This window comes from Phoca vitulina, unplaced genomic scaffold, assembly GCF_004348235.1.
Source record: "Phoca vitulina isolate PV1807 unplaced genomic scaffold, GSC_HSeal_1.0 scaffold9, whole genome shotgun sequence".
Taxonomy (NCBI): domain Eukaryota; kingdom Metazoa; phylum Chordata; class Mammalia; order Carnivora; family Phocidae; genus Phoca; species Phoca vitulina.
The window spans coordinates 382,741-394,982 of record NW_022589712.1 but is presented as its reverse complement, the minus strand read 5'-3'; positions in this window follow the sequence as shown (position 1 = coordinate 394,982).

The window sequence follows — 12,242 nt, the reverse complement described above, 5'->3', positions numbered from 1 at the left end:
TCCTGTCCCTCCTTCTCCTCCTGTTCTCTACCTTCTCCACCTGTCTTTACCTTCTCCTCCAGGTCCCTACCTTCTCCTCCAGGTCCCTAACTTCTCCTCCTTGTCCCTACCTTCTCCTCCAGGTCCCTAACTTCTCCTCCTTGTCCCTACCTTCTCCTCCAGGTCCCTACCTTCTCCTCCTTGTCCCTACCTTCTCCTCCTTGTCCCTACCTTCTCCTCCAGGTCCCTAACTTCTCCTCCTTGTCCCTACCTTCTCCTCCAGGTCCCTACCTTCTCTTCCTGTTAACTACTTTCTCTTTTATAAAACCACCAACTCCTCCTACCCTTCCCCTTAGCTGATGGCTATTTCCCCTGTGCTGAGGAATAATGCCTGGCATAGAGCATCCTGCAAGTGTCCAGCTGGCCCTTATTGGACAGAACAACAGGTATGAAGGGGGGAAGGAACAGGGAGGAAAATTAGAACTCTCTTTTTGTCCTGTTCTTCTTTAACTTCTGGTCGTCAGGAAACAAAGACGTCCACCAGTATCCTCATTCTTGCTACCATAGGTCTCTTTTTGTCCATTTAATTCTGTTTTTCTTAGCACTCGCCTTTCCTGCATTCCTGACATGGGCACTTGCAGTCCATTTTTTATCCATGTTTTCAGTTATCACACTCTGGTAACACTGGTGAGTATGCATGAGTCCCCTGAGGAAAGTGGGAGGGGTACTGTCTTTTTACGGAAGCCCCATCTTTTCTCCCCTTGTATCTCAGTCATCTGGTCAGCCCGCCCACACTGATCTGAGGCCCGCACAGGATTAGGGAAGCCCACCTTCTTTCCTGTTCAGAGACTGAAGTCACCTGCAGCCCCAGGAAGGAGGCACATGTACTAGCGAGTCTCTTGCCTGCACAATTGCAGAAACCTCCAGGTGGGCTTCTACTTCTATCCTGAATTCCCACTGCAGGGGGAGGAGGGCACATGGAGAGCAGAGGTGCCTTCCAGATGTGTGAGGCATGTGCCCCACTGAGTGGACTAGAACAGTGGGGTGGCTTGCTCTATTTTAAAAATGTACCAATGGCAAACAGGGCCCATCAACAGCTCCCAGAAACCAGATGCTCTGCTTAGGAAGCAATGAAAAGGAAGGAAACTATGTGGAAGTGCCAGTCAGAGGACCATGAGCCTCCCCGAGGGATAGGATGGATTTAGGCTGTCACCGCCCACCTGCACAGTGAGGTCGCCTCTGCCCTGTGCAGGCTGTGAGGGTCCCTGCCTGTCCTCTTTACAGGGAGGCCCCAAAGTTAATGGCGACGCCTCCTGAGAGGGGAGGTTCCCACTGGCCTATGAAGCCCGGCCACCGCCAGCATGGGTGGCCTGATATTGAGTGAGTCCTGCCAGCCAGCAGTGTAGACCAGATAAAACCATGGCGATGTTCACCGTCCACGGGCAATACGGAAGACAGCCAGGCACCCTTCCGTGCCTCTGGATGCAGCAAAGGGGAAAACAGCACACTGTTAAGAAAAAGGCGGTCTGTCCTTTCAGACTCTGGCTGGGATGTCACACAGGTCTTACTTCTCCCAGGAGAGGACAGCCTTGGAGCACGAGGCGGCCGTGGTCCTGCCACCTCCTCTTCAAGCGTCTGCAGGAGCACGTCCACCCTGAGCCAGGGGCTTTCAGCATGGAGGGCTCCCTCTCCTGCCGGGCCTTCTGGGCCCAAGCATGGGGAGAAGCTGGCGGGGAGGGGCTGGTATGCAGCTGTTGGATGAGAAGGAAAAGGCAACACCACAGAACTCCAGAATGTTCTGTGACATCACCCACATAATCTCCCCTGACTCCGCAGTGACGGGCCTTCCGGTGGGGCGGTGACCAAGTGCTGTCCCCTGCTGGGAGGGGAAGCTCAGGTGACTCACCACCCACCTCCTGGAGCCGCCCATGCAGAGACAGCTCACAGTGACGGAGGTGTGGGGGTCGGCCTAGCGGACAGGGGCGCCACGGCAGAGAAGGAAGTGTCCCTCACGGTATTCGACGGCCCGTGGACGCCGCTTGGACACTTCGTAAAGGGGAGCGCGTGCAGAGGAGGCAAGGCAGAAGGATGCCGACTTCCTGGCGGCGAAGGGGTGCGCCACGGGGCTCCATCCAGGGCGAGCAGCCCTCGCCTCCTCCCACGCCTCAGCCTCGCCTCACCCCAAGCGGCCAGGGATGAATGACTTTCAAGAAAATGGACTTCTGGCCAGGCCAAAATTGTGAAATGAGAAGAACCCTGGAAGTTTATTTTTTTAAAGAGGAAATGTTTGTACACTTTTCTAAAAAAAAAAAAAAAAAATGTGTGCAATGAATTCCCCTAAGGCAGCGCCACTTCCTGCGGGAGCCGCTGTGAGTGGCGGGAAACTGGCGGCCTCGCCCTGGGGAGTGAATTGCCCAACTGCCTCTTGCAAGGTTAAAACAGGCAGGATTCGTGGGGAGCCTGGAGAAGACTACTGCTGAGCAGGCCGAGGACGGCTCTCCAGACTCCAAGCTGTTTCCAGAGCTTGAGGCTGCGTGCCCAGAGGAGGGATGCGCGGTGCCCAGAGGAGGGATGCGCGGCGTCCAGCGGCACGGACCCCGGCTGCAGCTGCGTGTTTAGCAATCCCGGCGGAGAGCATGGGACAGCACGCAGAAGAAGAATTTTGGGGGCTTGTATATTTTTGTTTCTTATCCCTGGGGCAGAGAAACGAGGGTGAGGGAAGGCACTTTCCCCCCTGAAGCAGCCTCGGGGCCATCATGAGCCTCCAGCCGGGAGCCAGCAGACACAGGCTCTGCCCGGGCCCTGCCCTGGGCCTGGGCTCTGCTTGCAGCTGAGCCAGACAAAGTCAGCTCTTCTCCCTGCTCGCCCTGGTGGCCCGGGGGCTCTTCATTCTCAGCTGAGAAGTAGGCGCTTTGTTCATGCAATGGAACTGTTTTGATAAAAACTTTTTAAAAAGCTAAATTGCCCCTCAAGTTGCAGTGTGCACCCTACCTAGACACCCGCCACCAATGCTGTGAGGGCAAGCATCTGGGGTGGTTGGATTGGGACGATGAGAGTTGGCGCCCATTCACAGCAGGGATGCCTGCATGGCTGTCGGGCTGCAGCGACCCCTGAGTGTCCCCATGCGCAGCCTGGCTCAGTGACAGGGGAGGGCTGTTGACCTGAGGGTATTCCCGTCATGCACCTGACACCAGGGCTCAGCCCCTGCAGCCGACCTCACTCTCCCTCAGTCCCACAGCCTCCTTCGGTCCCTACTTCCTAGTACCTCTTTGCCTGTGGGGCACAAGTGGTGGACATTCGGGTCAATGCCAGTCTGCAGATTCCTGACCAGCATCTCTGCCTCCCCAGTCACATGCCACAGGCCCCGCGTGTCCACTCCGGGCATTTGCCGCGAGCCCCCAGCCAGCTCAGGACGGATGGCAGGGGTGGTTGAGGGGCCAACTGTCACCTCTCCCTGGGCCTTCAACCTGTTTTATTTTTACATTTTTAATCGAGATATAATTTACAGACAGTGAGCCGTGGGAAGCACAAAGGTATAACATGAGGGCTTGTGGGCCGGCCAAAGCGGGGGGACTGGAGGGCGGGCAGGTGGGGAAGGCCCAGCAAACGAGACTTCCCTTAGAAGCTACTTCAGATGGATTAAACGCCAGTCACCACCAGTGCTTTGGAGCCAAGAGTGTCCACTCCCTGCCCGTCATCTGCTTGCTACGATGGGCTTAGGTTCTGTCTCTGGCCTATTTCTGGAGGCCAAACCTCAGGCAACTTGGGGAGAGACCTTGGGGAAGCAACAGAACGTGGGGCAGGGGTGACCATAGCAGGAACCGTCAGGCCTGGCAGGCTGATCGCGTGGCGAAGCAGAGCGAGCCCCAGGCTCCCCAGAAGCAGGAGGTCCAACCGTCAGGCCAGGGCTCTGTGGTGTCAGCATTTCCTGCTGCCTGCTCTTTATAAATTAGCTTTCCCTTCCCAAGCCAGGCAGACCGTCTGGAGCTGGGAAGAGCCTGTCCATTCAGCTGGTGCCCACAGTGGTCAGAGGGCTCTTGGAGCCGGTGTCTGTGGCCCCAGTAGGAGCACCATATGGTCCTTCTTCCTGGGACACAGTCCTCCTTCCCGGGACACAGTCCTCCTTCCCCGGGCCAGCCCAGCACCATCCCTCTGGACGTCAGCCCAGCCGACAATGCACAGGGAGCCTCAGCCAGCCAGGTGTTCACAGGCTCCTGGTTTAAAGGATCAGAAGTTGGGGATGGGGCTGGCAAGGGTGCGACCAATTACCTGCCATTACCCATCAGCTAAAACAGCAAACAAGCCAGGCCAGGTGCTCAGGCTAAGCCATATTGAGAGAAGTCACTTCTGCAGGATGAAACTCAGTGTTGTTCTTCAGCCTCCAAACTGTCCCCTGGCCCCTGTGTTGTGCCTGGGTGTGGGGAGTGAGGCCCTCCCTGGCCCTCCCAGCCCTACCCGGGCTCCCTCCTGCTTCAGAGGACTAGGCCCCACTAGCCTGGCAGGAGCCGGGCACTGTGACTCGATCCTGTTGTGTTTTGTCTGTGAACGGCTTCACCATTAAGAAAGTAAAGGGCCTCAGTCCAGTGGCACGGATCCCTGACACATTCAATGTTCTAATTATCCAGGATGAATCAGCAGCTCTGCTCGGCGGGCACCTGAAGGGCCTGGCCGCCAGCCCACAGCCACAGAACTGCAGAAGGAAGGAGCCCCACGTGACCCTGCCCCAAAGATGCCCCTCTGTCCCCCTTATTTGTATCCTTGGGGGCTGCAGGGGTGAGGGTAGCTAGCCATGAGATTTTCATTTGAAGCTCAGGTTCTGGAAAGAAATATAATTCCCAGAAAATCAGGCCTCTGAGGCAATTTTCACCGTGACCATGAATCACCTAGGACGGCTCGCCTACAGGAACGGAACAGGAAGGTCATTATAGGGTACCTCTGCAAAAAAGGGGCCCCGGGTAACCCCCATGACCTCCTCCATCTTTGCTGTTCCTCCCTTTCCCGCCTCTTGTCTCCAGTTTACTCACTAATCCACAAGCAAACCCAGAGAGAAGGAAGCTGGGGTCTCTGTTGCAGGAGCGAGGCCAGGGATGCCGGGCACGCTGCTGGGGTCCGGTCTTCCTCATCCTCCGCCGAGGCACCTGCGTGCATGCTCATCAGCTGTGACTGTGATCACGGGCACGCCATGTGTCCCCGCTGCCTGCCTGGCACCTCTTAAACCCCACTCTCCCATGTCCCGGGGGGTCACGGTGGGAAGCCCCCACCCCTACTCACTCGGAGCCCCGCTGGTTTTCTCTTTTTATTCCACAGGCCTACATGCCAGCCCCTCTGGGGGTGTCAGCTGAGAGGGACACGCCATGGCCCCACTACGTCCTACCATCTCTCACGTCATCCTTGTCTGTGCTCTGCGGTCCACATTTCTCTGTGTGTGCTCCAAGGGTCTTTCCGCCTCCCCCCGTCAAAACCCTGCTGAACCACCATTCTCCACAGCGCTGCTTCCAACTCCACCCTCCCCCTCCTGTGGCCTCACAGCCTCTGGCCCGTGCTCTACTCTGTGTGCGTTAGGAATCACAACCCGGGTCAGCACCCCTCCAGGGCTGAGACACCCACACTTCCTTTGCATGCAAGCCAGGCTTTTAAGGAGGGTGGCGATCGTTTCCAGCCTTCTTAGGGCTGGTGCCTGACCCCCTGTGGCATGCGGAATGCTCACACACCTGAGCATGCGGAGTGTCCCTGGATGGGGGTCTGCTCATGAGGGTCTCGCCCATCCTTCCTCAGGCCCCTGGTTGCAGATCCTTCTGGGGCCATGTGAAGTTTCTTGCCAAACCAGGACCTCACAAGGGGAAGCAAGACCTTCTTAGCTTTCATTGTCCTGAAAATGGGGGCGGGGGAGGACCTGTTCTGACCACTGCTGGGACTTCCTGAAAGCCCCTATCTCAGCTCCAGCTGGGCCATGGGCCCCTAGGCAGGAGCCTTCAACTTTCCCATCCTGGCGCTGAGCAGAAAGCCTGGAGCACACTGAGGGCTCGAGCCCCTGTGAGCATGGGAACAACAGAGGTCCCAGTCCCATCAACTGTATGTATGGCTTTGGGAAGTCACTGAGACTCTTTGGGTCAATGTCCTCTCTGCAAATTAAAGAGGTACTAATTAGTCATTTTCCTGACTTTCTTTGGTCATAGAGATCTTTATTTATTCATTAAAGATCATACCCAACTGGAACCACTAATGAATCATTGAACATTATATCAAAAAGTAATGATGTACTATATATTAGTTAATTGAATTTAAATTAAAAAAAAATTTTTAAAAAGTGTTGTTAGTCTCACAGGGTGCAGGGTTTCTTTTATATATATATAATTTTATATTTTTTATAAATATATATATATATTAGATTTTACTCAAATTCAAGTTAGTTAACATATAGTGTATTATCAGTTTCAGGGTAGAATTTAGTGATCCATCAGCTGCATACGACACCCAGTGCTCATTCCATCACGTGCCCTCCTTCTTGCCATCACCCAGTTACCCCATCCCCCCGCCCCCTCCCCTCCAGCAGCCCTCAGTTTGTTCCCTAGAGTTAATAGTCTCTTAAGGTTTGTCTTGCTCTCTGATTTTGTCTTATTTTATTTTTCCTTCCCTTCCCTCAAGTTCATCAGTGCACAAGCTGTGCTGAGCTCACTTTCCTTCCTAAAAGCAGGTCTGACTGGGGCCTGCTGATCGCTGGGGGTTGCAGTGGAAGCAGGAATTGCCTCCTGTCTGCTCTTCAAGTGGTCGTACCCCGAGGCTTCAGAGGTGCTTGCTGCTTCCGTTTGCCCTCCTCCTGGTGGCCAGCACATTTCATTCCTCTGAATTTCCCATGTGAATGGTCCGGAGATATCATGGGGCCCAGGACTGTGCTTCTGAGTCCACAGAGGAAGCTTCTGGATGAGCCAGAAAGAGCGAGACAAAGACAGTGGTTCAGCTCTGCAGCTTTATATGGGTCCTGTGGTGACCGAAACTGCTGTGGAGAGGTGGGCAGCCATTTTGGGAATGGAAGGGCTTATGACCACAACTTCCGGATTCAGATGGCTAATTCAGAGGGTGGGGGGCTGACTGACAAACCCACTGAAGTATGAGATCCAGTCCTAATAAGATAAAGGATCAGGGACACAGTGTCTGGCCATTTAGGATATTGAAATAAAAGCCTCTTACAGGGAAGTAATTATGTGCTTAGGACAGACTCTTAAACCCAGAGAATGAGAAACCAAATTGCAGCCGCCATAAAGCAAGTGCTAACTTGGCTCCAACTTTTAAGAACTTAGGTATTCGTTTTAGAAGAAGAATCTTCCACCGATGTTCCTATAGGAAGTCCAGGCATCCCTGTGGGATGGCTGACAGGCTGTTGTTCTCAACTAGGGTGAGACATGATGGCAGAGGTCATGTCCTGAAAAGTTCACAGAGGGAACTCCCCCAGTGTCCCTAGCCATGTGGACCTTCCCTGAAGGAGGCAGGCCCAGGAGGGTGTTTGGTCAGATGAACCCAGACGCCCACCATTGGGCTGAACCTCTAATGCTTTGTCTCCTCCGCTATACTCAAGGACAGGACGTGAGGAAGAATTTCCCGAGGGGCTTCTCTGCTCTGTGCCTCACCTGCTGGCAGTCTTCCTGCCCCGCACAACCAAACCCGGACGGACGCTACCGGTGTCCTCAGGAGAAGCTGGGAGATCGTCCCTCTTTCAGAGCCTGTGCAGAACCCATCGGTGGTGCAGTCCGAAAAGGACTGAGTGATACAGAGCAGGATCTAACACGCAGTGTGATAGCAAAGGGGCCTCTCTGAACTCTGAGGGTCCCCAAAACAAGGGCGTCACATTTGGGGCCAAGGAGGGGGGCATTCTTCTGCAACGAGAGGCAGGATCCAAGATATGGAAGAGAAGACAAAAGCTGGGAGACAGACACGTCGGAGGTAAAGGGGCACTGCTGAGTTCTGCCCCACGACCTACTTTATGCCACGTTGGCCCTTCAGAGACAGGGTTGAGTCATTTTTGTCTGAATCAGGTGGTCATTTCTGATTAAAATCAAATTCTGTTGTATGCGATCCGTCAGTTCATACATGAAAAGGATCAAGGAGGTCAGTAATTTGACTTAATTTTTCAAATTAAAAATGAGTTAGGGCCTTTATAATCTCTCTTCTGAGCCATTTCAAACATCCTAATTGTCCCCCCGCACCCCTCCAGTGCCCACCGTTGCCAGCACGGGGCCCCTGCCCCCTGATCCTCACAGTTCCCCACGGCCACAGCGGACTTTGTCCAACTTCTGGTTGATAAAGCAGCTGCTCTCGGACTTTGGTGTGAATCAGAATCAGCCAGAGAATGTGTAAAAACCGCAGATGTGAGATCCCACCTCCCCAGCGACCACATGTCATGTAAGTGTAAGTGTATTAATTCCTATTGCTGCTGTAATAAATTATCACACTGAGGTGGCTTAACACAACACCAGCTGTTCATCCTACAGCTCCACAGGCCACCAGTCTGAAAGGGTCTCACCGGCCAGCAAGTAAGGTGCTGGCAAGACTGGTTCCTTGTGGAAGCTCCAGGGAGAATCCACACCTTCCCCAGCCTCCTTGGCCTGTGGCCCCTTCCCTCATCTTCAAAGAGCATCACTCCGACAGCCACTCCTCCTTTTTCTTAGACTGCCCCCTCTCTCTTCCACTTATGAAGACCCTCATGACTGCATTAAGGACCACCTGGAAGATCTAAGATAAGCTCCCCATCGCAGGATCCTTGATTTGACTACAACCGAAAAGTCCCTTGTGCTATGTAAGGTGACATTCACAGGCCCAGGGACTGGTGCATGGAAATCTTTGGAGGCCTCCAACAGGCTCCCAAAGCTTGAAAGCTGCTAGATTGTGAGATCCACCCAAACTTACTCCCAGGATGGGGAAGTTTCCCCATCCCAGCCCCAGCACCCAGCCCACAGCTCTCATGCTCCTGCACGGGCTGAGCCCTTCCCAGCCTCAGGCCTTAGGAATGCATCCCCCAGTGTCTACCTGAAGAACTCCTATTTAACCTGCAAGGCCCCACTCAAAGTGGCCCTTTCTCAGTGACATCTTCCAGTTTTCTTTGGAATTGCTACCATGTTATTAAAAAATGAAACAATTCTGTACCAATTATTAAGTTGCCCCTTCCCTGAGCCCGTACTGGTACCCACATCAGTCTCCCCACTGGACCCTAGGGCCCCCAAGGATCCAAAAACCACAGAATTAACCCCTGCAGCAGAGCCCACCCCAGGGTCATATCCAAAGTCTGCTCTGATGGGAAGTGGTTAAACACAGAGCCTCCCCATCTTCTCCTGCCACACTGCGGGACTGTGACCCTGGACCGCCTTGCTGGCTCATCTGGCTGTCCCTGGGGCAGGCCTCCCAGACGTTCCACATCCTGGCACACACGGAGAGTCTGGACACTGGTAGAGTCCCTCTAGGTGAGTGCGTAACACTAATTACAGTTGAAGTACAGACGGTCCAGGAAACCAGGCCCTACACAGCCTGCTGAGGACTGCAGGGGGCTAACTCAAGTCCTCCTCTGAGGCTGGCAGATTAACACTCCTAGGCATCCACGTCCCAATCCCCAGAACCTGGCAAGGGCAATTCAGGTTGCTAGTCTCCTGGCCCTGAGATGAAAGAGTGAGCTGGATTATCCAGGTGGGCCCAATGTGATAAGGTCCTTAAAGGTGGAAGAGGGGGCAGGAGAGGAAGCCAGGGTGGTGTATGTAAAACGGACCCAATCTGCTGTTGCCAGCTGTAGGGATGGAGGACGGCACCACGAGCCAAGGACTGTGCATGCCTCTTGAAGCTGAAAAGGCCGCGACAATGAACATGAACACGGGTTCTCCCGGGGGGCCTCCAAATACCCCAGGGGCAGCAGCATAAGGCCCCCCAGAGAGGAAGGAGATGCTTTAGGAAAAAATTAAAAGGTTTCACACTAACTAAATTTAAGAGAGAAATAGCTCAGAGCCTATAAAAGGTGGGTTTTTTCTTAGAAAATTAGAAGTTTATTTATTTATATTGTATCAAATGTAAAAAAGACTAATTATCAATAATAATAATAATAATAATCCACATTTGGGTCCAGATTTAGAGTTTGCAAAGCACCTTGACATATACCATATTATATGGGCCTCAAAACAATCCTCTCAAAAGTGGGTGTTACCGACGGGTGTGCGGCCAAGCGCAGTCAGGCACCCGCTGGAGCCGCCCAGCTACAAGCACAGCTCACAGGCAGTGCATCTCTGACTTTGTGCCATGACTACATCTTGGAGCTTGTAGACAAATATTAGAAGAATCATCTTTAATCTTGAAAGACAGAGATTACTTTCAAAATTAAACTCAGTTCATTCTTTAAAACTCAGGAACAACAGCAGTAAGAATGTAAGTAATGCCCCAAAACTGTATTTTTTTAAAAGATTTTATTTATTTATTTATTTGAGAGATAGAGCACAAGCTGGGGGGGCGGGGAGCGGGGAAGGGCAGAGGAAGAAGCAGGCTCCCTCCTCAGCAGGGAGCCTGTGGGACTCGATCCCAGGACCCCGGGATCATGACCTGAGCCAAAGGCAGGCACTCAACCAACTGAGCCACCCAGGCATCCCTCCCCAAAACTGTTTTATATTGCTTTACCTGAGTGGACACGCAGAAAAGCCTATAAACAGAATAACTGGGAGAAAACACATGGGGAATGGTCTCTAAACAATGGGGACGGGGGAACGACTAGAAGGTCACCTGACAGCAGCCCTTCCTCTAACCCTGCTCCAACCAAGTTCATTAAATCAGCAAAAACCATGGTCTGGACATTCTCTCCCTCAGAGCAACACAAAGATCTCGGCAGCAGTGGGATAATGTGTCCCGTTGCACCTGCCCTGCATCACCTGCTCTTTAATTGGGAAGCCCCAGCGTCCAAGGCCTGTGGTAGTGCCCCCACCGCCCAGCCCCCTTTCATTAGTGTGCACTCTTAATTGATTAAATGGATGATTGATTATCAGGCTTGAGCCATTTGTTTTCCAGATCCTCGTTTGCTTGGAATGGAAAGTGATGCTTAACCTTCGTTAGGAGCGCAGCAGGCATCCATCACTGCCCACTGCCCATGCAGACGTGAAGGGAGGGGCTGCTGCAGGTGCAGGCGCCAACACCATTTGTCACCAGCCTCCCCTCCAGCAGGTGCGTGCCCTCCATCCATTTTTCTGTTTTGATGTGGGCGTCCCCAGCAGGCTGCTGCCAGATGCTGCTTCCACGGGACACACTGCTCCCAACATTCAACAAAAAGCCACTCAGATCCCCATCTTCTGGCACCTCGCTGAGTTCCCCTCCCAAACACACCAGTGGTCCAGGGCCATGGCCTAAGCTGAGCTACAGCCCCCTTAGGGAAGAGGCCACAGTGACAGGATGAGGGGACATCACCTTCAGGACACAGGGAAGGATGTCCATCTCCTCCATCCTTCCCGACTTTCCCTTTCCCTTTCTCTAAAGGATAAAATCAAGTAAGCCAGCATTGGGGCTGGTCCTCCAGCAAGAGGCTCAGGAGCTGCAGCCTGAGGGCCCAGAGGGGCCCTGCACAGCGGGTGAGGTCTGCACATGCGGCTTACCCAATTTTCCCTGACCTGGAATTCAGGTGTCACCTACATACTGTCTACATTGACTTGAGTGTCAGGTACGATGTCTGCTGACTCTATACAAATCTTCAGTGAAGGAGAAAGTCTTTTTTTTTTATTTAAATTCAATTAGCCAACATATAGTAAATCATTAGTTTCAAATGTAGAGTTCAGTAATTCATCAGTTGCACATAACGCCCAGTGCTCATTACATCAAGTGCCCTCCTTAGTGCCCGTCATAGAGTTACCCCATCCCCACACCCACCTTCCCTCAGCAACCCTCCGTGTATTTCCTAGAGTTAAGAGTCTTTTGTGGTTTGTCTCCCTCTCTGATTTCTTCCCATTCAGTTTTCCCTCCCTTCCCCTATGATCTTCTGTGCCATTTCTTATATTCCACATATGAGTGAAACCATATAATTGTCTTTCTATGCTTGACTTATTTCGCTCAGCATAATACCCTCCAGTTCCATCCAGATTGATGTAAATGGTGGGTATTCATTCCTTCTGATGGCTGAGTAATATCCCACTGTATATGTATATGTATATATATACGACGGGAAAGCTGTAACATGATGGGAACACTGTCCATGGTGGGAACACTGTTCCATGATGGGAACACTGTATCATGATGGAAACACTACATCATGATGG